The 26,453-nt window shown below is 56.7% G+C and overlaps 1 protein-coding gene across 4 annotated transcripts in view; it reads right to left on the reverse strand.

Annotated features, from left to right (window-relative positions):
- The window catches only part of CXXC5 (CXXC finger protein 5), a 35,117-nt gene extending 18,678 nt beyond the window's left edge, over positions 1 to 16,439 (reverse strand). The window contains exon 1 of one of the 4 annotated variants that reach the window (XM_008515554.2): positions 16,176 to 16,439. The gene's annotated coding sequence lies outside the window, so the exon portion shown is untranslated. Of the gene's footprint in view, positions 1 to 867; positions 4,096 to 15,179; positions 15,924 to 16,175 lie in introns of those variants that run through there. The other 3 variants (XM_070570696.1, XM_008515553.2, XM_070570701.1) reach the window with 3 other exon arrangements.
- Positions 16,440 to 26,453: the final 10,014 nt, after the last annotated feature.

A 26,453-nucleotide genomic window follows, 5' to 3' on the forward strand; every position in this document is an offset into this window, starting at 1 on the left:
CAGGGCTCCCCAAAGAGGGGAAAGGAGCCCCCAGGAAGGTGGGAAGTTGGGGGATGGGGTGTGGGAGGTGTGACCCAGACCAGGGTTCTAGGTGGCTCTCACAAGCCTAATAATTGAGTTTCCCAGAACTTGTCTGCAAGGAGATCCCTGTAACCCTAAGGGGCATCCATCTGCTCCCCGGGGCATCCCCTGCTCCCTATCTGGCTCCTAGTAAATCACTTCTCCGCAGAAGCCAAGGCCAACAGGGCTCACCCTACCAGGCCTGAGGGGTTAGCAGTCCCAAGGCCCTGGGGTCCAAACCTGGGGAGTGCCCTGAGATAGCAGAGGGCCCTAGGACAGTCATGGGGCTGAGCATAGGTGGGGAGGGGGCTGGCCCACCTAAGAATATTACTCATTTTATGTGATTATGGAGGATGGGTGGGAGCCCCCCAGAGGCACAGGTTCAGGCCATGAAAGGGTCAAAGTGGGCTTTGGAGTTAGGGCTCCTCTCCCATTCTGTGGCCCCCACCTTGGGTGACCTTAGACAAGTTGTTTGACCTTGCTGAACCCATTCCCTGGTCTGTGAAATGCATACAATGACAGCCCCACCCCAAACAGGGTCCTAGAGAGGAAACATGTTAAGTTCCCAGTGGAGGGCCAGCATGCAATAGGTGCTCAACAAATGTTAGCTGTGTTGTTATTTTTACTGTCATCATCAGGTGGCATAAGAATGAGGGTCAGGGACAGTTCAAGCCAGGAGTGTTGGGTAACCTAGGTTGGAGCCCCAGTTCTGCCACTGTTTGCCTTTGGGTCTGAGCCAATTCCTTGTGCCTCAGTTTCCCCAGCCCCAAAGAACATCCCCAAACATGCCCCCCACCACCCTCTTACCTGCAGGAACATGGAGAGATGAGCATACAGTAGGGGTCTGAAGGCTACAAGGAGGGCAGCACCCAGCTGGCCAGGCTTGCACTTCCTTTTCTGGCCACAGGAAGAACTCACCTATACTTCCTGCCAACCGTTGTCCCAGCTCCCTGGCCCCCCAGGCCTTCCTGCTCTGTCTCAGCAACTCCTTAGATCTCCCACAGTCCCGACAGGCCTTCCACACAGGCATGTGCTAAGCCCCTCACTACTCTGCAAAGGCCCTGTTTGCCACCTGTAAGTCTCTGCTTGAGTCTAACTCATGGCCATGCTGTCTGGTGGGAGAATTGGGGGCAGAGAAAGCCTTGCAACTGTGGTCGGGCCTCTGTTTCTTCCCATACTGTGAAGCCCCCAGGAATGTCCTGACACCCAAGGACCCTGAGTCCAACCCATTCCCATCCCTCCCCCTCCCTGTGGCCCCAAGGTCAGCCTCCTCACTCTCACACCTCAGCACTCCCATCTGAGAAGAGCCCTAGAGAAGGCTAAATCCAAGACATTCTAATTAGAGAGTCCTTGTTGTGGGGTACCACTCCCAGAAAAATGCCAGCTTCGGTGGAGCAGACAGGTAGGGGGAGAACTGGACTCATCCAGAGATCCAGGGGTGACATGGTGAGAACCACACCCCACCATCTACTTCAGGTCCTACAACTTTGAGACACAGAAGTAAGGCTCATACTCATTTTATAGGTGGCAAAAGTGAGATCAGAGAGGTTGGCAGACTGGTCCATGATTACACAGCAGGTAGTGACCAAGCCAGGTTTGGGGCCCAGGACTGTCCAATTCTAGAGTCCATGGCTCAGGGCACATCCAGTCCTCCTGACTGGCTACTATTTGTCTTCCTCATGATGTCTGGGCCCCTCTCCTCTCCCTGACCACTGTCCAGGCCTTTATGGAGGAGACCTGTGTAACCAGGACTAGGAACCAGCTGGGGCCAGCTCCAGTCCTTAGAGCCACCTGTGCCTTGACCCCTGCTGGGCTGTCTCCCAGAATGATCCATAGTCTGGGTATTAGGTGACTCTCCAAAGCCCTCCAGAACCATGAAGCCATCCCTGTTAGACTCAATTCTCTCATCTGAAAGACAGCGTATTTTTCAGTATATGAAAAATAGGTATGCCCCTAGTTGTGCCCAGTCCAGAGAAGGCAGGCCCCAGCTCTAATGGGCAGCGAAGCTTAGAGGCTCCCTGAGGGCATCCCTCCAACCTGGTAGCCCAGACCCTCCCTGTACTCAGGCCAGCTCTGTACCCATTTTGCAAGCCAGCAGACTGGGAACCATGGGCTATGTGCAAATTCTAAGTGCCAGGGTGCTGGTTGCAAGACAAGAGAGACGAGGGGCTTGAGAACCAAGAGGACAGAGAAAAGCAGGTGCTGGGGTGAGCAGGGAGCATGGGCACACAGACTCCTGGGGCACAGCCCACTAGATCAAGGGGGTATCATTCCTCCTCCGATCTCCCAATCTCTGGCACCCCCAATCTCTCAAGGACCCCTCCCCTTGAGTAGGGGGAGCAGCTGGCCACTTGGCGCTCCTAGGAAAATTGATTTTTCATGGCTTTCCTTCTCCAGCCTTTCCTCTTCCTAGCTTCTCTGTATCCCTCCCCCATCTACCCACAATCCACTCTGCCTGGGCCAGAGTTCCCCATCCTGGAGGGCTGATACTCAAGGCCTCCTCCCCCAGAGAGGGCCAAGCCAGCCTGGAGGAGGGGAAAAATGTCTCCCCTCCCACACCCACCTTATAGAACTCAGCTGACTTTTCATGGCTGAGGGTCAGGCCTCCTTTGTGTGAGCCTAAAGAGGGGGCATTTGGGTGAGTGGAGCTCCAAGCACGCTGTGTGTGTGTACACACCCCAGGCTCTGTTGTGTCAGTGCTCGTGGCCCAATTCTATGGCACCATCTGGGTGTGAGCTGTGACCTGAGGACAACTGCCTGAGCCTGTGACAGGATGGAGCAGACATACAATTGCCTCATTGGAGCGGTGTGTGGGGTCCTCCCAGGGGCACGGCACACCCATGTGTGGCTGCATATGCCTATATGCCTATGTACATGATAGTATGTATGTGTGTGCCAGAGGCTGGGGCTGTGAGTGTAACAGCGAATGTACTTCTGAAGTGTCCACGATGTATGTGACCAAGCCTGTACCGTGCGTGTCAGTTGTGTGTGCTAGGTCGTGTGGAACTATGTGTGCTGAATGACTGTGTCTGTCCCAAGTGTGTGCCCCTGGGTGTGGGGAGTGCGTGAGTGCGCTCTGCCTTCCAGGCCACAGGGCCTCGTGGGGCTGCTGGCGATGGGATGACTCACGTCTCCCAAGCTCATCCCTCCGCCTGCCTGCCCGCCCGCCCAGCTCACCCTGCTCTGCTGGGCTCATGGCCGCCAGCGCAAGAGGTGGGGGGGAGGCGCGGGCAGACGCCGCAGGGAGGCTGGCTTGATAAATAACCTGCTGCTTCCCCAGTCCGCTGAGAAGGGGAGGCAGTATCACAGGGAGAAGGGGGGAACGGGGCAGGGGGAGGCAGCCCGGGCCCCCCAGGCTCCGGCTGCCCTGGCCCCCACAGCCCAGGCTGCGGCTCCGGTTCCTGTTTCATCGAAACCTGAGCTGGGAAAAGCCTATCGGGTCATCTTGCCTGTCCCGCCGGCCGCCAGGCCCAGGCAAGCTGCCCCTCAGGGGACAAGCCCGAAGCCTGGCCGCCCAGCCAGTGGGTGGGTGGGTGGGTGGGGGGAGGATATTTCTGTCCAGACTAAATGAGGCTCCAGGCCTCTGTCTGCCCCCCACCAACAGCTGCTCCCAGGGGCCCCCTGGCTCTGCAGGACTGACTAAATATAGGCCCCTCTACCCCAGAAAACCCCCAATGTTCACCTCTTCCCATTGGCTCCACCCATATGAGTGTAGAGAGAAGGCTGGGAAACCCACTGTGTGACCTTGGGCCAGAGTATCCCCCTCTCTGGGTTTTCAGCTACAAAACATCAAGTATTACTTAGTTCTAGGCCCTGAGCTGCCTAAGAGGCATTATTGGAGAGCAGACCACAAAAGTGGCTAAATTGGGGTCTTTGTCTAAAGAGATAAGGGCTGAGGTCCTCCTCTCAAAGTGACTCCAACCTGCTTCAGCAAAAGAATGCCTGGGGGGAGGCCCTCCCCAGCAGCCCAAGTACCTTTAGGCTTATAAACATGGCCCCCTCCATCTTGTCCATTCCTTGCTCAGGCTGGGCAATACCAGGCTCCTCCAATCTGCCCTAGCCGGACCCTGGCCAGGAAACAACTTGTGCCAGGCTGGGGGGGGGCGCGGTGGCGAGGGAGCATGACAGCTGCTATTTCCTGGAGGCCACAGTCGGGCACAACCCGGATTCCTGCCTGGCTCCACACTCCACCAGACAGCCTCTCCTAGGCTCTGGCCCACAACAGGGCACCCCCTTCCCCAATGTCAGCACCGTCATCAGACCCCAGCCAGGATCCCACTCCCCTCACTGTACCGGTACAGGCAGGAAGAAGGTGCCGGATGCACCTTCTGGGCTGTGCTGGGGAGAATGGTGGTCTCTGCAGGGTTCAACAGGCGGGGGACGCAGCCCCAGCTTCCCTCCTCCTGCCTGCCTGCCCACCCGGCTGCTTCCCCCAGCCCCACACGCACCAAATTCCCCACATGCCTGTCTGTCTCTGACAGCTCGCGCAAATACTTGGCTGCGCGGGCACCCGCTGTTCTGAGCCCGCTGCGCCTCCTCCCCTGCCTTCCCCGGGGGGCTCTGCAGACGCAGCCAGGGATGGGAGGGGGCCAGAGCCAAGAAGCTTGGTGGGCAGTGGGGGGAGCAGAGGCAGGAGGGACCAGTCTTAATTCCAAAGCACCAGCCCCTAGGCCTGGGGGACTGAGGGACCCAGGAGGCCACCGTGAGCCAGCCCTGGCTGGGAGGCAGCTGCCGACGCCCCCGCTGCCCCCCGGAACCTCCCAGGAGGACCTTCCGGAGGCCTCCCACACACCTCAGCCGATGAAACAGCATCTGCCACCCCCGCGGCGGCAGCTCAGGACAGGGCGGAGGGCACGACGAAGCCCCTGGGGAAGGCTTTGAAATCTGCACTGTGGCCCAGCGCCTCCTGGCAGCCTGGGTCCCCCACCACAGACCCAGCCTCAGAGCATGGGGGGTGGTGCGTTCCAGCCCTCCAGCAGTGCGAGGGGCTCAGCTGCCCAGCTGCCAGACCTGGGACATCTCCACTTGGACTGGCTCAGGGGCCTTGTTTGCCCCCAACTACCCTCCTTTCCTGCTTGCCTTGCCTCCCTCCCAGGAGACCGGCGGAGGAAACACTTCCTGAGAATGGCTGGGATTTTCCGCTGGACACTGCCTCGCTGGCTGGCTCCTTATCTCCTCCCCACCTCATTCCTTCTCCCAGAGTCGCCCCTTCAGCCAAATCACACTCCCACCCGGTGTCTGCAGCCAAGGAGACCCCCTCCCCAACCCGCCGCTCTGCCACTTGCCTCGGCATTGCCAGTATTCCCAGCATCCAGCACATATCCAGGCACAGAGTAGACACTGAATGAATGACCTCATGGAACAACACCCTCCATTTTGCAGATGGGTACACTGAGGTCAGGAGAGAGTCCAACGAGCTAGGCCTCCCATTTAGAGCGCTTCCTGAAGGAGCCTCTGACGGCAGGTCCATTCTCTACCTGTTTAACCCCCACCACACTTTCTGCCCCAGGAACCAATTCAGCCCTCCAAGGCTACTGGAGGCATTAGGGTGACTCCAGGCAGAACCTCTTAGTGCTTTGGGTCCAAATGCCCAGCTGGCTATTCCGGACCACTCTCCCAACTCTCCCACAGCCTAACAGTGGTCTTGAAAAGAATCCCAACTGTATTGTCTTTGTGATGCTAGACTGTGGGGTAGAGCCTCCTCTCCCCATTGCACAGATGGGGCTGCTGAGGCCCCCAAGGGAGGGGGGAGCTGCAGGCGGTCTTGAATCAGAGGGGGAGCTGGGAAGCCGCCCGGCCCTGCCGGCTGTCGCTGGAAGCAACAGCCTGCATTTCCTCCTCACATTGAGCCTGGGGAAGCGTGGGCAGCGGGCGGCGGGCACTGCAGTGAGGACCCCTCCTGTGCCTGCAGGCCAGCCGCATCCCCTTGCTGCCTGACTGGGCCCACACAGCCCACTCCCCCTGTCGGCTAGATCTCCAAAGATGGGTAGACCAGAGGCAGAACTGGGTTTCTATCTCAGGTATGTACTCGTGTCACCCAAGGGTACCAAAGGGAAGCCCCTCCCCTCAGATCCTCAATGTCCCCTAGCATCAAACAAGATTGAAACATGACCATTCACGCTTCCTTCCAGCAGAAAAACCCACGGTTCTGTGATTCTAGAATCCTAACGCGGCAAGAATCTTGATGAGAATCCCTCTGCTCCACGCATTCGATGATTCTAGACATCTGTGACTAAAAATTCTAGGCCATCAAGATCTGACACTCGCAGGCCAACCCCACCCTCGCCTGTTGCTATGAGCCCAGCTAACCAATTTCCCATCTAGCTTTGGGGGAGGTGGGTCAGGCAGAGAGTCAACAGGAACTTGGCTTGAGGATAGAGCTGGTCTAGTCCTGGAGGACAGGTCACCTCCTTGTGGCACACACAGCCACTGAGGCTGCAGATGTTAGGAAGCCCAGCCCTCGCCACAGCAAGAGTAGGTAGCTCAGGATTCGTGAGCCTGCAGCACAGAGGGAGGACGGGCGTCAGGTCAGGGCTGGTCTCCTTGCTTCTCAGGTTCCAAGCCAAGCTCCACGCTTCACCTTCCTGTCTTCACCACCCACTGCTTCCTCCTTCCCACCACAGTCCCCTCACTTCTCATGCTCCCAGGCCAGCCCCAGCCAGGCCAGCTGGCAGCCAGCCAGGGCAAAGGCTCCCAAGCCCATTTGATAGATGGAAAAACTGAGGTCGAGAGAGAAGATATGACCCACCCCAAGGGCTCAGCCCCAGCAGCCTACTGGTCTCTGGCCACATCTCTCAGCCCTGCCTCTGACCTTACTTCTCAGAATCCTCTACCGGGCCAGTGGATCTCCATATAACAGTCTGATCACCAGCACAAATACATTCTGCATCCTAGTGTCCCTTGAGAACACTCATTCCCACAGCCAATCATCTGGTCATTCATTGATTCATTCTTTCGTTCACCCAACTAGCCAACCAGTGCATCTCTGCACCACACGCAAGGCCTCTTGCCAGGGGTATGGGGGCCTCACGAAGGAAAGAGAACAAGGCCTGTATTAAGCGAGCATTTAGGGAGTCCCTGCTGTGTACCAGGCAGTGTGGAAGGTGCAGGAAACACCACAGGCAGACCAGCCCTGGCTGTCTTCATGGTGTTCACAACCAGTGAGAGGTTCTGCCAGGACCCAATCCCACTTGTCAGAGGCAAGTCACAAACTCTCCAGCCTCAGTTTCCTCATCTGTATATGGGGATGCTAGCAGCACCTAACGCATTGGGCTACTGTGAGGATTAAAGGAAGTGAAGGCCAGAAAACTATTAAGACAGCACCCGCCCCTAGTGAGGGCTTAGGATGGGTTAGCCATTGTCATGACCTCTGTTATGACATATTATTATTATAATAGTAATAACTGGGGGAAAGCAATTGATTACAGCAGCAGCTAAAGCTCCTCAAACACTTAGCTGGTGCCAGGCCCTGGGGTACGGGAAGGAATCACTGCCACATCCCATTGCAAGGCTGGCAAGGAGCAGGCTCAAAAAATCCCATAAGCATCTGATGAATGACGGAATCAATGACAGGAGGCATGGCCTTGCCTCCAAGGAAGGCACAATCCAGCATGTGTTCATGTGTGTTGTGTAAGTATATGCAAGTGCCTAGGTGTACACATGTATGTGTGTCTGTGTGAGGGACCTGGGAGGCCCAGCAGGGGGCAAGTTATATGGGAGTGGGGCAGCGGTGCAGGGAACACAGCTGCTTATGCTGGCTCGGGCCCCCACCCCACCCTACCCCTGCCAGTGATCACAGCAGAGCTGAGGGGATTGTGGCAAGAGTGAGGACCAGGACTGGTGGGGAGAGGCCCAGAAAGATGCTTTGCATAGTTCTGGCCACCAGATTACAGGCCCAGGCTAGGCCCCTGGGTAGGGGTGTGGGGGCTGCCAGGTGCTGCCCCACACGAATCAGGCCCTAGCACCCGCACTTTATGCCTGTACTGACATGGCACAGGAGTGTTCCTGCTGGCAGGCCCAGCAAGTCCGAGGAGGTCAGAGGAGGTCACAGGGAAAGGAGGGAGCAGTGGGCTCAAGGGCCATGTGGGGTCTGCTGGATAAGGGAGGGTGGGTACAGGGCTCCCCTGGGGCCACCGGGCAGGCCTGGCTCTGCCCCGCTGGGGCCGGCAGCTGGAGAGGAGTAAATATAGCGCGGGGCGTCCCGGCCACATTCCTGGGAGGCCAGCATGGCCCGCCTGCCCGCTGCTCTAGGCAGAGCGCAGCAGCCAGGGCCCAGAACTGCCACTGCCCTCTTCCCAAACAAACAGAAAAATAAATAAAACCAGCTCTCACGGCCAGCACAGCTCGGGGGAGGGGGCAGGAAGGGGTGGACCCGGGAGAGGGGGCCAGGCAGGCAGACCAGTTGCCGTGGTTTCTGTTCTGCTGGGAAGGAGGAGGCCAACAAAAGAGGAAAATGGAGGAAAAGGGCAGGGAGATGGTCAGAGATGTCAGGGAAGGGGAGAGAATGCATATGAGAGATGGAGGTTGTGACAAGTAGAGGTGCGGGGGAGGCAGGTCAGGAGGGACAGGGAAGGTGTCAGGGCCAGTTGGAGGAAGGCAGAGGCAGCCTCAGGGTCAGTAATTCAGCAATCCAGCGACAGGGATGCCTGGGGCGGGGGTGGGAGGGGTGGGGAGCAGCAGGCAGACAAAGGGGGTCGTGTGGGCTGGGGCAGAGGACTGGCTCCAAGGGCCATGAAATATTAAAGAGTCTAGGCCAATGAGTGACAGAGGTCATAGAAATAAGGAGACTGGCCAGGAAGATACGGTGACCCTGAAGCAGAGGGCTGCCCCCCACCTTGGGCCTGTCCCTCTTTTCCACCTCCAGCAGAGCCAGTCTCCCCAGCTCTCCTCCTGCTGGGGCTCTTGTCTGTTTCTCCATCAGTAGAGAGGACAGGCTGAGGATGGGAGGGGCCGTGGGGATTAGTGATGGCAGTGGACCTCCACAGTTCCCTCTTCCCTCTGGCTGATCTGTGCACAGCCAGCCTTCCAGAGCTGCCAGCCACCCTAGCAAGAAGGCCAGGAGGCCTGTCAGCACAGCCGCTGCCACGGGTGCCTCCTGGGGAAGGAGGGGGTAGACATCCAGCTTCCCCTCTACAGAAAAAAAATCAGCCAAGCCACTGCTTTCCACAGAGACCAGCAGGGAGGGAAGGCCATGCTCACAGCTCAGCTGAGCCAGCGAGTAAGCAAGTGAGCAAGCCAGCAGGTCATCCCCTAGCCCTCCCACCCCACCCAGACCCCATTACCAACCTCATGACCTTAGCCAGTCCCCTTGTCCCTGAGCCTGTGTCTTCACCAACCCCACCCCACGCCAGGCTTGGTATGAGGAAAGAAAGAAGAGGGCAAATAACACACTGAAAATCTGCTGGGGCGGCTGGGACCAAGCATCTGCATGCAGATAACCAACCCTCGCATGTGCCCTGTGAGGTCAGGCCCATTATCAGTCCCATTTTACAGATGGTGAAGGGAAATCCAGAGAGGCAAAGTGATGCGCCCAAGATCACACACTGGGGAATTAGCAAAATTGAAACAGAAACACTAAGTGTGAGCCACATGTTCTTTTCTTCCTTTTCATTGGGGGATATGAAGTCCTCATCACCACAAAAGCCAGCTTTTATTGAAGGCTGACTGGGTTAGCCACTGGTGCTGGGCACTGCACAACCCTCCCTGTGTCCAGCTGAAAATGGCCTTGCGGAGCAGGTACTCTTACTATCCCATTTCAGGGATAAGGAAACTGAGGATCACAGAATGCAACTCACTCAAAGGTCATACATCCAGCTAGACAGTAACATGTCCAGAATCTGGAGCCAGGACTGACTCCAGAGCCAGTGCTCAAACACACTTGCCTGGGTGAGGTCAAGAGAGAGGTTAGGAGGACCCAGTAGAAGGGAGCTGTAGTCCTACTGGCCTCTAGAACAGACACCATAAAAAGGTGAAAAACAAGGTCACAACTGCTGTGCCAGGATGTGGCCAGCAACTGCTCAGGGAGCAGAAGGACAGAGCCTGTGGGGGCCTGGGGTGAGGGCACTGCCTAGGGACCTGGTCTACCCAGAGCCGGTATACTAGATAACACAAGCCCCCTCCCCCAGTATGCGGATACTGAGGCTAGTCCAAAAAGGGTCAGTGGATCCCTGTCCTATTAGCCCCCAGGGTTCCAACCTGCACCCCAGGGCCAGTATGCCAGGAACGAAGAATATCCCCTCCAAGAGCCCCCAGTGCTAGCGGAAGGGGAGCAGGATCCCCTCCCTCCCTCTCAGGGCCTGCGAGCCCAGAGGGAGGCCAGCATCAGAGGCAGGAAATGAAGAAGAATTTGCGATCTAATTGAGCTGGCGGGGGGATTAGGCGGCAGAATGCAATTACAGGGGCTGGAGCAGGGCCAGGGGCACTGACACCCCGAGATGTGGCCTGGCCCAGGCGACTGGGCCTCACCAGTCTTTGGCCAGAGACACCCTACTTGGGGGTTTGGGGGGAGGATGGATCGGCAAGGACTGGGGCCAGATCCTCTTCAGCACATGGAGGACTGCAGGGTTCCAGCTCCATCTAACACCAAGAAGCAAGAAGTTTTCCTGGGAATTCTCCCCCAGGGAACAGCCTTGTGGACTCTCACATGGGGAGTAGGCAAATAGGAACACACGCTCTAACAGCTCTGCTCACGCATGTACACATATGTGTTCATGTTCCCAGGAAAGTCCCACATATCCAGGTTCACTTGTTTGGGGACAGACGCCCAACCTGCAGACACACAGCTCTGGCCCTTTGCTGCCACTGGCTCCACCAAAGGGGGGAAAAAACATAAAACAAAACAAAAAAAATACACCCATGACCTTAAAATCCTTTTATTCCCGTAATCACAGGCTGCCATCGCCGTGGATACGCGCTGTCACCCCGGCCCCAGCCTGTCTCCCTCCATGGCTTCCAAAACTCCCAGCAGGCAGGCAGCAGGGGAGGCTGCCCAGTTACTGCCAGAAAGGGCAGGGGAGGGGAAGGACAGGGGGTGGGGGGTGGGGGGTGTTGAGGCTACACACACTCACACACTCAGCGCCTCAACCAGGGAGGAAGAGACGCAGAATGACAGACTGGCAGACAGAGATACAGAAAGAGAAAGGAACACAGACATCAGCCACCAAGACAGACACAGACCACTGCCCGCACAGCTCAGATATGCCCACTCTCAGATTCACACACACTTTCCCAAATCAGATGCACCTCACTCAGGGAGTCACACACTCCCAGATTTACAAGCATATACAAAACACAAAGATATACACAAATCATGAACACGCACTCTCCAAAATTCCAAGCACACACAACTCAGAAAATATACATTCCCAGATTCATAGGGACAAATCCAACTTTTAGATATATACTCTCAGATTCACAAACACACATGTACATACGCAATGCAGACAAATACAACTCCTAGATCCACAGATACATATGTCCTGATTCACGAATAAACACATGCTCAGACTCCCACACCCCAAGACAGACACACGCTCGACCCACAGATTCACAGATACACATGCCCTGAGTCATAAGCGCGCACACTGCCCAGATTCTCACATCCCAGAGCAACAGACTAGAACCACACAGCCTCCTCTAGCAGCTGACACTGCCTTTAGGAGGCAGGTGGAATGCTTGAAGATTCCTGGATCTTTCAGGGGCAGTCCTTTCTCATTGCCCACAGCCTCGGAGGTGGGCTCAGAGTTGGGGGAATAAAGAGGGAAGTAACAGAAAGCAAAAAAAAAAAAAAACTTGAGTGGGATATTCTTGTTGGGCAGTAGCGCGTGAGTAACTGGGGAGGCTTTTTGTGGTCTGGTGAGTTCCAGCTATGAGTGAGAGTTTAACTATTAATACACTTAATCAAGGACACTTCACACACACACTTACACACACACACCCATACAACCACACACATAGACTAGGATGGGACCAGGTGGTGTGGGTAAGAGAAGAAAGCTCCAGGAAAAGAAAAGTCGAAGTCCCAATCAGGGCCCCACGGGGTGGGGAAAGAGGGCGGAGCTTCCACCTGGGCTTGCCTCCAGAGGAGGGGCAGAGTCAGTGATTCATTTCTGCACCCCCAGAACAGTGGGGCTTGACACACAGCAGGTGCTCAATAAATACACAATGCGCCAATGAATGAATAAGTGAATTACATATAAAGAGTGGGCAATAATAATAACAGTAATAATAGTAAGCGAGCCCCACCCCATCCTTGGCCAATTAAGGCACACTCTAGAGCACCATGCTTGGGGAGTTAGTTCTGACTTCATGGTCACACCGCCAGACAGGGGCTCTAGGAAAGCAGGCCTGGGTCTGGCTCATCAGTTATCCCCTCATCCTTCCACCCTATCCTGCACCTTGGAAAGTCAGCTGACTTCAGGCCAGCCCACATCCTTCCCTCCCAGGGAGACCCCTGTCTCCATTGCACCCTCCCATAAATAACTAGGTGGGGTCCTAAAGAAAATGGGGTATTTAATTCCCAGAGACTTAGTTCTTTATCTAGCTGCAACCCTGCCCCCACACTCCTATATGCCTCAGTTTCACACTTCCAAATGGGTAGAAGACAAACAAAAAGTCAGAGAGACAAGGGAGAGTTGGGGGTGACAGTGTGAGCCCATGGAACATAGGCCTCTGCTGGCCTGGGCCCTGGATGCAGAATCCTCCCCTCCCCTTCCCTTCCCCCACCCAGCCCAGCCCAGCCGGGTGGACATTCCAGGCCTCACGTGATAAAGACGAGGCCGCTGGCCCACGGGTAAGTCAACAGGCTCTGTCGGGGGAGAGATAGGAGGCCCGGGCCAGGGTCACCTGCTGAGCCGGGAAAACAGCCGGGCCCAAATACACACATAAATAAGGCGCCAACGGACAGCCAGCCAGCCAAGGGTCTGTCTTCTGCAGAGGAACCTCTGCCCCTACCTTGGAAAGGGAGGTGGCAAGGGAGAGGGAGGCTCAAGGCTGGCTAGAGGCTTTCCTGGGAGAGCCCCAGCTCCTGCCAGGATTGGGGGTGGGGGGGTGGGGGGCGCTTCTACCAAGATTCTCAGGGCTGACTGAGAACTCAGAGGCCAACCTCCCTCAGCTGTTCCCACTCCTTCCCAGGGCAAAAATCACCCCCTCTCCCTCCTCCCCAAGGAGAGAGGACAATTTCCGTTCTGGGAGGGGGTGACAGCTGCAGAGCGGGCCACTACCCCCCCCCCCCACCCCCCCAATCCCCGCCCTCCAGCTCTTGCTCGAGTCTCATCCAGGCAAACTGCTAAATCAACACTACGCATTAGTAGGTAGTGCTGGCCTCAGTCTCCCCGCATTGCTATCAAGAAGGGGTGTGGGAGGAGGTTTCAGGTCCCAGTTCCTGGATTTCCTATGGCGGTTGGAACCTAGGGTACTGGGGTCTTTCGGGAGGGAGACAAGGGCAAGCCGAGGCCAGTAAGCCAGCTAAAAACGTCTAATTTAAATGCTCTCTGGCTCACGGACGGACACCCCCCGCCCCCGCAGGCCGGGGCAGCTGAGGTGGCGCCGGGCGTTCAAATAGCGCTCCAAACAAGTCCACAGCGACCGCGCACGCAGCCCCCGCCAGGCGGCCCCAGCGGAAAACTTGAAAGGGACTCTGTTTGCCGGCCGCCCTGGGGCGGCTCCGGCGGGGGCGAGGGCCTAACGATCACACACGCCCCCCTCCCCAGCGCTTCCTGCACAAACGCGGGGGGGGGGGCCTGAGGCCACCCCAAAACCAAGGGCTCCGAACAGCTCTCGCCGCGCTGGGAAAGGCGGAGGTCAAGAGGCTGGCTCGCCGGTCCCCCTTCAGCCTCCCCAATCCGAAGACGCAACTCTCAGACCACCCAGGGTCCAGGGGGCAAAGTAGGGCGCGGCTGCTAACCCTTCAGACGGCCGTCACAGGAGACCAAAGGAGGGGGCAGGTCTTTCCGGACGAGTCCCTACGGAACCCCCCAAATCTGCTGGTGTCTCCTTGCAGCCCATGGCACCAGCCCAACTCCGCGCACCCCTTCCGATTCTTGAGGGGGGTAAAAAAACAAAAAGCGATCTTGCTTTTCGCTCATTGGGTGCTTCAGCTCTTCTGACAGGTCTCGGAGGCGGCCCCCCATTTAAAAACTGGGGTCATTCACTTTCTGTCGATCCTACAAATAAACAAAGCCAGACGCACCCCGCGCTCCCCACCGGAAAGCAGCCCATTCCGGGCGAGGACAACTTCCCCCAGCAAGAAAATTAACACATTCTTCTCTCGGCGGTTTAGCCCCTCGCTCTGGGGAAGCAAAGGGGAGGGGGGCTTGGGGCCGAAATTCATGGGTAAATTTGGGGCTAGAGCAGCGAGGCAGGCGCCTGGGACACCCGCCTCCAACAGTTCCGCAGCTAGAGGAACACCCCCATTCTCCCTCCTGGCTTTGCACGCTGCTTGGCCACGCGGGGCTCGGGAGACAGCCTGAAAGACTCCCCAAGGCTGGGGAAGAAGGGAGAGAGAGGCCGCGGGGAGCAGTGGTGATGGGGATACTTGGACGGAAAAAAAAGGTCAAACTTGATCAGCCCGCCAGGCACCCCGCGGGCAGCGGGGGCGAGGAGCCGGGAGGGGAAATGCAGAAGTGGCCGCCGCCCCCTCCAAGTGGAGGGGGAGACTCAGCCACGCGTGGTTCAGGGCATTCAGAGCAGTTACCGTCGCCCCCAAAACACTGGGCTGCGAATGGGGGCTGACGAGGGGAGTGCGCGCCGGAGATCTCCAATCAGCCGCCCCCGCAGGCGGAGCGCCCGCCCAACACCGAGAGGTGAGGACCCCGGCTCCCGCCGCCCCAGCGCCCTCAAGCTCGAGCACTTGGGGAGAAGACGGTACCCCGCAGGGAGAGTCCCAGCCCCAATCCGCGGCGCCCAACCCGCCGTACCCGACCCTGAAACCCTTTTTTGTCTGAACTCAGTGATCTGCGACCGAGCCGACTGCGGCTTAGGGAGGCTTGAGTATAGCAGCGGCCAGGGAGCGATCACCGGCGCTAGGGCTCGCAGCCTCTGGGGCTCCGTGGCTAAGGCTGCGGGCGCCCCAGCCCCTCCTAAACACGGACCCCTCCTTCCCCGTCCCTGGCTCTCCGCACCTGAACTTCGGGGGAGCCCGCGCCGCCAAACTTTCCGCCGACTTGCAGCGAACTCCGGCCCCGGCCGCGCACCGGGCCCCGGGGGAGGAGAGGGAGGTAGGCGGGGAAGGGGAGGGGGCTGGCCTCCGGGGGGGTCGGGGGAGGGCCATGGCCCGACACCTACCGGCTCTCTTAGTCGTCCAAGCCGCCACCGCCGCCGCCGCCGCGAGGCCGAGGGGGAGGGGCGGGGCGGGGAGCTGCGCTCCGCTCTGGGCACCGCCGCCGCGGTGCGCTTCGCTCCAGCCGCGCCGCCCGCCGTGCCCGGGTCCAGAGCCGGAGTCACGCCGCCGCGGCTGGCCCGAGGCGGGGAGGGGGGGGAGCCTACAGCACCTGCCCCTCCTCCCCCTCCCCGCGGCCCAAATTAAAAAACAACAAAAAGCAACTAATCACCCCCAAGCGAAGCGCGGCGCGGCGGGCGGAGGGCGCAGCGTGAGGCGCCCGAACTCAGCAGGCGGCGCGCATGGCTGGGCGCGGGCTGGGCAGGGCTGGGACGCCGGGCTCGGCTTCGGGGGGCAAGGTTCGCCGCTCTTCTCGCTCGACTCGGGCGCCTGCTCTCGCCGCCGCCGCCGCCTCTGCTGCCGCCAGTGCCGCCGCCTCTACATCCCCGCTCAGGCTCTGCCGCCTCTGCCGCCGCCGCCGCGCGCCCGCCCGGGCAGGAGCTCTGAACGCTGCCCGGGGGCTGCCGGCAAAACCCGGACCGGACTCAACGCAGCCTCCTCCCCCCCCTCCTCCACCTCGGCTCCCCTCCCTCCTCCCTCCGCCTCCCTCCCAGCGCAGCTCTGGCCACTTGGACGCCGCAGGCTCTGAGGCCGGAGCCGCAGCCACTGCGCCTCCAGCTCCCCGCGCTCTGACGAGGTCGGCTCAGCTCAGCTCCCCAGCGCGCCCCGTCTGCACCTCTTTTTCCGCAACTTTGCAAAAAATAAGAGGAGTGAGGGGTGCATGGGCGTGGACACCCACCTTGTGTAGTAATACGCCGTCCCTCTGTCCCCTCTCTTCAGCGGGCTGCGAAGCTGCGAGGACCAGTAGGGAGGGTTTGGCCGCGCCCCTAAACTCAGGTGCGCGTAGGGCTGGGAACTCCGAGGCGAAGGCTCTTGGAGCTAGACGCGTGTTAAAAGACGCTACCCTTCCCAGAGCGCTTTCTCAGACTCGGTGGGCTCCAGTTTCCCAGGAGAAAAGGGGCGGAGATTTCCGTCCCCATTTCACAGATGAGGAAACTGATCTGAGGAAGGACGTTTTGGTAACTACGCAGGCGCCAGCCCAAGCCCTGAGTCCTGGGGCTAAGGCGACTACATTGTGGTGCACTGAGACCATGGCCTACGAACTCGGAGCCTGAAACAGTGCCTGGCACAGGGCAGCGCTCAGTAGACCCTGGTTAAAAGAAACAACAAAAGCCCGGTGGGTACAGGTTTGGGCCCGCATATCCTCGTCCTCACTCAGTGCTCCTCCATCTGCTCAGTTTGGGCTAATCCTATGGCTGCAGATGTCCTCGCCACCTCAGGCTCCGGGCAAGAGCAAGCTCCAGGCTCATATAATCCCAAACTGCAGATAAATCCAAGGTAGAAAGTTTCTCCAAGTCTGTGGAATTTGTGGGGGTGGGTTTTGTGTTCCCCCGTGAGACACAGAAAACACCTCCCCCAGACCCGAGACCCCAGCAAGGGAGGGGCAGAGCAGTTGGGGAAATTGCATAGGGTTAAGTGTTACAGCCTGAGATTGACTGGGGCCCAGATAACAGGGAGTTAACTGTGGCAACCTGGGTGCCTCCTAGCCACCAGTTGGTGGGAGAAGTGAAACCAGCTCCCACCTCGTTACTTCCTCTCCTCCTCTGTGCAGCCTGCCTGTCTCTCAGGCAGGCAAGGGCCTTGGGGCCTGGGTCTCCTGGGAGCAGCTGCTGGCGCCCACCCTCTAAGCCTTCTAAATTTGGGAGCTTGACCCAGCCAGGGGGTAGGGGAGGGAGGGAGGTGTCAAAGGGCAGAGTTCATCTGGAATGTGTTGCCTCTCTACTCCTCCTGACCTCCCAGGCCACAGGGAGTGATCCCTCCCCAGACATCGTGGACACCCCCTCCCTTCCTTCCACAAGTGCTGATAAGTGTCCTCCCTTAACTATGGGCCAAGAAATGGCTCCTTAGGGGAGGTGTTTAGCCTCTCCTCTCCTCTCCAGCCCCCTTTCTCAAAGCCACCCCAAACAAATACACCATGTCAGTAAAAACAAGGTAGTTGCTCTGGGAACACAATTTTAAGGCAAGTGAACACCTCAGATTATCACCCCTAAACTGCTTAAAGATAGATATTCTGGGCCCCACCCTGTCAGATAACATGTTGGGCCCTGACCGTACAAGGAAAAAGGAGGAAGGGTCCCAGGTCTAGATGTTCCAGGATCTCCAAGCCCTTAGCCCACCTCCATTTACCTTTTCTGGGGAAGCAGAGGCACAGACTGTGAGGGGGTACCTGTTCCCCAGGAGTTAACAGTAGACCTCAGAGGACTAAGACCCAAGAAATGAAACTCAATCCTGCAGGGCTCCTGAAGCCCAAGGTCCATGCAGACTCAGGTCTTACATACCCCAAAAAAGCTTCATGCTGGGATCCATGGGGGAGGATAGATAGTGGCTCTATCTTAGGGAGTTACCATAAATTATCCACTTTTTTGGGGGGACCTCTGCCTTCCCCCACAACTCAGGACAGCAAAGGCCAAGGGACTGAAGGGTGCAATGGAGATGAGCCAGGTGATGCCAGTGATTACTTTCCCAGGGAAGGGGTGTTGGCATATGCCTGGCTCAGTTTAGAGAGTGGATCCTGGAGTCTTCCCTTCTCCTGCAAATTAAGAACTGGAGGGAGGGGGCCAGTCCCGTGGCGCAGTGGTTAAGTTTGTACGTTCTGCTTCTCAGCGGTCTGGGGTTCGCTGGTTCGCATCCCGGGTATAGACATGGCACTGCTTGGCAAAAGCCATGCTGTGGTAGGTGTCCCACGTATAAAATAGAGGAAGATGGGCATGGATGTTAGCTCAGGGCCAGTCTTCCTCAGCAAAAAGAGGAAGATTGGCAGTAGTTAGCTCAGGGCTAATCTTCCTCAAAAACAAAACAAAACAAAAAACTGGAGGCAGACCCAGACCCTCATTTATCCAACTCTGGTAGAATCCAGAGAGGAGAGGGGCAGAATTGTCTACATGAAAAGTGCTGCGTGAACAGAAAATGTCATGTGCCAACCATCCACATAGAACTCCCCACCATGACAAGTGAGACAAGTGGAGGACACCTAGGATGGATTGGGTGTGAGGTCTGGCCTTGGGGAGGTCCATCCCCACCCCAGCCTCCTTCCACAAGAAGAAGTGAAGCTACCCTGGTTCACTACTCCCTCCCCTCTCCCTGCCCCCAAAAGGAATATTTGTTTCACATAGTTATTTAGTCAATCAGCTTAGATTCAGGAAGTAAGTTCCTTAAGTCTCCAGTGCCTTTGGGGGAGAGAGGGACCCTGCATCCAGTTGCCCTGTCTTCTGGGTAGGAGTGTGTCAGGCCAGAACCCTGGATCCAGCTCTCCTGGATCATGGTTATAATACCCATTTATGAAGCCCTTACCCTGAGCAGAGCATTGTGCTAAACAGTGAAGGTACATTATCTCATTTAATCCTTATGTCAGCCCTAGTAGTAGTATCATCTCCATTTTTCAGATGAGAAAACTGAAGTGAGAGTGGCACCAAAGTTGTTCTCCTAACCCCTGAAGAGGTTTGCTGACACACTGAGGCTTCTCACAGACAGATCTGCCCTGGGGGTCACCTGTATCATATCCTGTGGTGATTCCTCAGAGCCCTTAGGGCTCAGACCAAGCCCCTTCCCCAGCTCAGCCTGGCTTCGCTAACTAGCCCTATTCCTCTCTGCAGTCCCTGGGCCCTGCTGACCAACATCACCCAACACTGGTGGTTCCCTCAGACAGAGTTTCCATGGCTTTGCAGGTACTGTTCCCTCTGCCCAGAAGGGCCTTAATCAAGCTCACCTAGTGAACTGCTCACTGAAGACCAAGAGCATGTGTCACCTCCACTGGGAACCTTCTCTGATTTCCACTCACAGCCTCAATTTGGCCCACATCTACAGAGCCACCACTAGTCTTTGTGCAAATTAGGAAAAGTTACCCCCTCTTGGCAGATATAGCCCCCTTTTGGCAGCAGGTCATGGACTGTCTTTCAGTCTTCCTCGCTCCCTTTGCCAGGTGCCTTTTTGCAAGGCATGCAATGAACAACTGTACTCTGTGGCCTAGCTTTGGGGCCCCTCATCTGTCTATGGCCACAGTGACCACACTGCACAGAAATAGCTTTTATTTGCTCATTTATCTCTCTTTCTCCTCACTACCACCACCAATGAAAATTCTTTGAGAGTAAGGGAGAGACTCCTACCTGCTTTGGGCCTGAAGCCTGGCACTAAGTAGGCACCAGTAATAACAATTGTAGCCAACATCTTTCTGAGCACTTACTATGTGTCTGGCACCATGCTAACTGCTTTCTGTACATATGCTTATTTAGTCCTTGGGCTCAGACACCTGCTTAAGGTTACAAAGTAGCAAAAGCAGGATTTAAATCCATGCCTTATCTGAGGAGTCTGCCTTTTCCATGACTGCCGTTTATCAGCTAATGTCAGTCACTGATTAAACATCCAGTGACTGGGAAATGGCTGCATAGAGGGGAGTGTGGGAATTAGGGTCTTCAATAAAGATGGCCAACTTGGAGCCTGACCTGATGTCTGCTCCTCTTTGGGTCCCAGTTCCTTCACTTGTATCACAAAGGATGAGAGAAAAGGCATTTCAAGGCAGGGTGCAGGATAGTCTTCTGTGGGGTCATGCTGGACTGTGACCTCAGCCAAAATCTCAGGGCAGGCCTGGGGGTGTAAACATGGGCAGGGGGAAGAGAGAAGCTTAACTGATAGACATGGGGTCTCGGTCTTCACATACTGACCATTGGCCCTTAGGTCTCCCTATTCCTGCCCCAATGACCTTAGAAAGAACAAGAGAGCTGTGAAACTAACGGGAAAATTCAGAAAAGCCAGGTCTGTCTCTTAAGAGGCCAAGGCCTGCCCATCCCTGAGAAGTCAGTTTGGTGGCCTAAGCCTAGCCTTGAGCTGTTTAAATAGTGGGGAAGGGAGGAGGGCTGAGGAGGGGATTCCAGTCCCAGAACAAAATGATTCTGGGGTGAGGCTAAGAGAGAGCAGAGCCCAGGCCAACATACACACTCACACTCCATATTTCTCCATGCCCAGGCACAGCTATACACATGCTACATACAACCAGACAGCACCATTCTCTGCCAGGCACAGGGAACTCAGCCTCTTTGTGGAAGGGGGAAGAGGAGTGGGCACAGTTTGGAGGGCGTCATGCCCTGACAGTAACTCTTGACTTCTCTAGGCACAATCCTGGTTCAACTGTCTCTCCTAGGAGAGTGGGACTGTATGCTCCCAGAGGCCAAAGCTGTGGCTCCAGGTCACCCAAGGGTCAGGAAGAGGGAGGGGCCAGGAGGTAACTGAATGGGCTCTTGGGGGAAGGGAAGCCCCAAACTAGGCCCAAAGGGAGGGGTGCCCTGGGCATCCAGAAGCCAGCCTGGCCTGAAAATGCCCTACCCAAGAGCTGCAGGCTAGGGTGGGGTGGTATGGGGAAGGCTTGCTGGAGGTGGAGGGGTGGGGCTCAGCCTCCCCTCACAGACTTGGCCCCAGAAGGCAGAGCAGGGTTGTAAATGCCCCTCACACTGGGACTTTTGAAAACAGGACCCAGCCTCTCTCCTCAGACCAGGGGACCCCCACTAAACCCTACTTTGCCTTCTCCTTCAGACTCCAGAGAATGGGGTGCTCAGGTAGTGCCTGGGGGTGGGCCTGGGATGAACTGCTCTTTGAACTGGTGGGACTGGTTCTGTGTCTAGCCGCCTGGGCAGTCACGGGTTGCCTGCCTGCCTGCCTGCCTGCCTGCCGGGCCTGGGAGGAGGGAGGCCTCAGGAAGGGGCCCCTCGTAAATCGTTAACTCCCAGAGCCACCGTGGTTGTGGTTGCTGCCGCGTCCCCTGAGCCCGACACTGGGTTGTGACTCTGGCTCTTGGAGAGCCCACCCTAGGTCAGAAGTCAGAGGTTAGAGGTCAGAGCCAGCAGGCTCACTGCCTGGGCAAGTCCCTCCCCCAACTATTAGGAATGGTGGGGTGGGGGACACGGAGGGTGTCTATAGGGTAGGCCCTTCTAAGTTCAGAGCTTCTCACCCTAGTTTGCCCTCCAGTCCTCCTGCTACAGCCCTGACCTTTGTCTCTTAGGGGAGAGTCAGGAGCTCTGGGAGGGCCTCCTGGGGCAGCCCCTGGGCAAGTCCCAACCCCACCAGACCCTTATTCTCCTCCGGGAGATAATTATGCCACCCACTCCATCTCAGGGGGTGTCACTAGGACTAGATAATGAATGGGTTGAAAAAAAGAACTAGATACTGTCCAGAATTGGGATAGGACCCTCAGCATTGTTTCAACTCTGCTTCCTGGTACTGGAGTCCCCCAAGAAAATAATAAAGGCTGCCTTTCTGGAGGTATTGTGCTAAGTAAACCGTTTACTTGCTTGGTAATCTGTTAAGCAATCACATTCCCATTTGGCAAATAAAGAAACTGAGGCTCTGAGAGGAGAGGTGACTTACCCAGGCTGTGGCAGCTGTACAGGAACAGGGTCAGGATTTGAACCAGTTTTGTGCTCTCAAGCTGAACCCTTGAAGGATTTTCTGTCTCCTCAAATTCCTAAGCTATAGGTGAGGAGACACTCGAAAGGCAGAATGGACTGGACAATCACCCCCAGTGTAAAACTGTTGGGAGGGCCTCTGATATAGGGCAGATAGGGGAGTGTAGGTGAGCAGGAGACTGGCAACGTCTCCCACAACCTGTCTGTGAGCCTCTCCTCCAGGGCAGCTCCCCTCTCAGGTCACGTACCCCAGGTGCTCCCACAGGGGAGGCTTGGCGGCTGCTCTCCCCACCCCTCAGGAAGAATTATTCTGCTCCAGACAGGCTAATGAGGGAAGATTGATGCTGCTACCACCCTTTTTGCTAGGAAGGCATCTCAGAAGCTGAGATGGAGACCAACAACAACAACAAAAAAATTAAAAATCAACTTTTAATCGAGATTGCAGATTCAAAAAAGATTCATAAGTAAAATGATTCCCCAAGGAAATATAAAAAGTTACTTACGGCACAGCTAAATTGGGCATGCTTCAATCAGGGGCTGTTGAGAAATCATTAAGATATACAAGACACTTTTTTAGATATATGCAAGCTCTCTCAGGAGGGCTGGCCATTGCTCCAGTTAGAGGGGATCTAGCCCTGAGCTGGCTCAGCCTCCTGTGTCACCTCCTCCTACTCAGACCTATGGCTGGGGAAGGAGGGGAAAGTGGGGAGAAACCATACCTTCTAAGCCCCAGGGACTATGGCCCAGAGGTTGCCACTGCCTCCAGGGGCCCAGAGACTCTAGCAAGGGACAGTGAAGAAGAAGGGACGGTGGAGAAGGGATTATGGTTAGATAGAACTTTTTATTTTTTTATTTTTTGAGGAAGATTAGCCCTGAGCTAACTACTGCCAGTCCTCCTCTTTTTTTTGCTGAGGAAGCCTGGCCCTGAGCTAACATCCATGCCCATCTTCCTCTACTTTTTTTATATGTGGGACGCCTACCACAGCATGGTGTGCCAAGCAGAGCCATGTCCGCACCTGGGATCCGAACCCGTGAACCCTGGGCCTCCAAGAAGTGGAACGTGCGAACTTAACCGCTGTGCCACCGGGCCGGCCCCTAGATAGAACTTTTTATTGTTTGAAGTAGTTTCTTCCCCCTTTCCAACAGCATAATGGGGGAAGCAGGACTAGAACTACTTCCTTCCCTCGAAAACCTAAAGAGGGGACCCCCCCCTTCATATCCCCTGACCGCTTTCCCTATACCTTGGGTCAGCCTGAGGAAGTGGGCACCCTACTTGAACACAGAAGGACCAGAATGCCCCCTCAGACCTGTATCTGAGGGCATTGCCTTGGGGGAGGGGTAGGTCATTCTGTTTGGTTCCTCTCTCCAGGGAACACTGAGGGAGTGAACTATCCTGGGGAGTTTTCCAGGATGATCATTAGCTTTTGAGAGGTCCTTGTCCCCTCCCCATTCTAGCCACCTCCCTTTCTCTGGTAGAAGGCTTATATGAGGTCTTAAACTCCTCTCTTGCAACCTGTGGGGGTCTTTCCGCCTTTTGCTTTCCCCATGCCTAGGACATTCAGGGTGAGGCTAGAACATCAGTGAAATGTGGAGGATCTCTTCTGAATACTGACTGATCACCTTCCCCCTTCTGTGCACTTCTAGGGGCTAGAACTCCTGGGCCTGGGACAGGGTCAAGGCCTTACTCATCTCCATGCTCTGTCAAGGGCCTGGTCCCTGGTTGGTGTTAAATGTTTACTAAAGAGGAGAGAGGGCATCAGGATGTGGCTGGGGCAATTTGTCCCTTGGAGGTGGGTGTGGAGGAAAAGGGAGACAGGCCAGAGCCTGGGCAGAGGACTTCAGTGGCAGTACCTGGACCCCTTTTCTCAGGCCCATATGCCTGGGTAGCCCCCTCCTCCATTAATCATGGAGCAAGAAACCTGAGCTGGATGGTGGTGGCCACTGCCTTGTGGGTGACCCGAACCCGATCCTGGCCAGGCCGAGGCGCTATTTTAAACCCTAGCCCGAAGCTGCCGCCTCAGCCTGCCTGGCCCATCTCTGGTTACAAAGCCGCTGCCCACTTCCCAGCCACTTCCTCCTCCCCACCCTGGGACCCTCTAGGCTGGTGCTGAGTTCAGTGTGTCTTGGGGCAACCCTGCTCTCTGTGGGCTCGGTCTGTAAACTGGCACCAATGCCCCTCTCTATCCCCTCAGCCTTGCCCACTTAGGTGCCCTCATCCCTCAACCCGCACAGGGACCCACTGATCTGTATTCTGACTGAAATTTCCCCCATGGATGAGGGTTTTTTTTCCCCCAGGACTAAGGGCACACCCTGGCCAGAGAACCTGAAATATTGGGCCTTGACTCTGCTGGAGCCAGAGCATGCAGGCCAGGATAGGGCAGATGCTATAGGAGAAAAGGAAGTAGGTTAGATATAGGTAGGGATTTCCCAGCAGTGGGATTGTGTACCAGAAAACTTTCCTTCACCTCAATGCCTGCCTGCCTGCCTGCCTGGGCAGGAAGAGGAAGATGACTCCAGAGGGGGCCTCCTCCCCAATCCTCTGGCTCAAGGGTTTGTGAATTGGGGGACTCAGGCACCATTTAGCCAGCCCACAGTGCCTTCCTCCCTCCCTCCCTTTCCTGGAGGGGTCAGCTCAGCACTCAGGTGGCCCAGCTGTCAGCTGGCTGGGCCGGCTGGACTTGTGTCTACAATCCTTCTCCTTCTCCAGGCAGTAGCCCCTACTGGCTCCGAGGCCTGTCAGCCCCACCCCCAGCCCAACACTGGCCTAGAAGGAGGCAGCAGAGACATTGCCAGAGCATCAAGGGAAGGGAGGAAGCTGATCATCCATGCTGGCTCCCCCCATCTCAAGCTGACTGGACAGAAGGCTGCCCAGGCAGCCTGAGCACCCCCCATGACCGCACCCGCTCCCCAACCCCCATGCTGTGTAGTCTCAGCAGTGAGGGGTTGGCAACAAGCCTGGTGCAGCTGAGCATTGACGCCAACAGCTCTGCCATCTCAGGCAAGCATGGTTCCCTCCAACCTGGCAGTCAGGGCCATCAGGGTGGTGTCTCCCACCCTCCTAGGCCTGAGACAGCAGGAGACAGGGCCATTTTGGAAATGTCCCCCTCCACTATTGGAGAGGATCTTTGGCATCTCCATGGGGTCCTGGCCACCCCTTCCAACCCAGGGGGCTGGTCCTGAGGTTAGACCAGTGGTTCTGAACAAGGGCTGACTTTGCCTCCCAGGGGACACTGGGCAATATCTGGAGACATTTTTGGTTGTCACAACTGCTGCTACTAGCATCTAATGGGTGGAGACTAAGGATGCTGCTAAACACCCTGTAATGCACAGGACAAAGAATTAAACGGCCCAAAATGTCAAGGCTCATCATCTCTCACTCTGAAAGGCAGGAAGGTCCTTCTGCCACTCGAGCTTCAAAGGCCCCTTGTGGCCTGAGGAATGTGGTGAACCACCTGCCTGCCTACCTACGCACCCACCAGCCTTTGGGATTGTTAGAAAAAGTGCCCAGGATGGAGGGCCTAGCAAAACTCTTCACCTGCCCATAGAGGGGGACTCAGACATGTCCCACCTACCAGGAAAGCTCTACAGAGCCCTCCCCTCAAGAGGATTCCGGGCCTATGGGAAAGTGTAGGGGCTGTCCTGCCCCTCCAGGCCCAACCCCAGGGCTGGCTCAGCCTGGGGCTGGTTGGAAGCTCCAGCCTCCTTCTTCCTCCTCATGTCCTCGCCTCCTTCCATTTCTATTTAGGAGGCAGCCAGGGTAGCTCAGCTCCCTTCTCTGGTTTCCTAGGGAGCTCTGCTGAAGCAGCCCAGCCTCCGTGGGTCCATCTGTCAGGGAGGCTGTTCCGCCCCATCGATTGCTGTTCCCCGGGGGCTGTGCTGCTCAAGGGACCCAATGTGGTGGCCAGATAGGAGGGAACCACACCGATAAGAGGGGGTGGGGGCAGCTTGGCAGCAGGCAGAGCTGAGGGGGGCTGACACTTTAGTGAGAAGGAACAAAGCTAGACAGGCATGAGAAATGCAGAATGCCAGGGGCAGCAAGGCAGGAGGGTGGCTGGAATGACCTCTGAAGCCAGCTGGCACCCTGAGGACTCAGTTTTGCCTTTGGACACACCAAATTCCCACTTGCAAAGGCAATAATAATAATAATAGCTGACATTTATTGAGCAAGAACTATATGCCCAGAGCTGGATTGGAAGCTTTGCACACCTCTCCTTTCATCTGAGGCTCACACCCACCCAAAGCAGGTGCTATTATTTTCCTCTGACAGGGGAGGAAGAGGCCCAGAGAGGTTGTAGCACTGGTCAGCAGCCACACAGAGGAGCAGGAGCTAGACTTGGAGGCGGGTCAGCCAGGCCTGTGGCTGTGCCCCAGCCGGACAGAGCCAGGCCTAGGGGGAGGAGACATGTTTCGCCAGGCAAGAGGCCCTGCCCGCCCTCCCCATGGAGCCGCCTCCTCCCCTGGGCTCTGTGACATCTGCCCTGCTTCCCGGCCCCAGACAGCTGCCCAGAGCCACGTCAGCACTTCCACCGGGGAGCCTAGAAACTGGCTCTGGCCCCTGGGCAATG

Source organism: Equus przewalskii, chromosome 13, assembly GCF_037783145.1.
Source record: "Equus przewalskii isolate Varuska chromosome 13, EquPr2, whole genome shotgun sequence".
Lineage (NCBI taxonomy): Eukaryota > Metazoa > Chordata > Mammalia > Perissodactyla > Equidae > Equus > Equus przewalskii.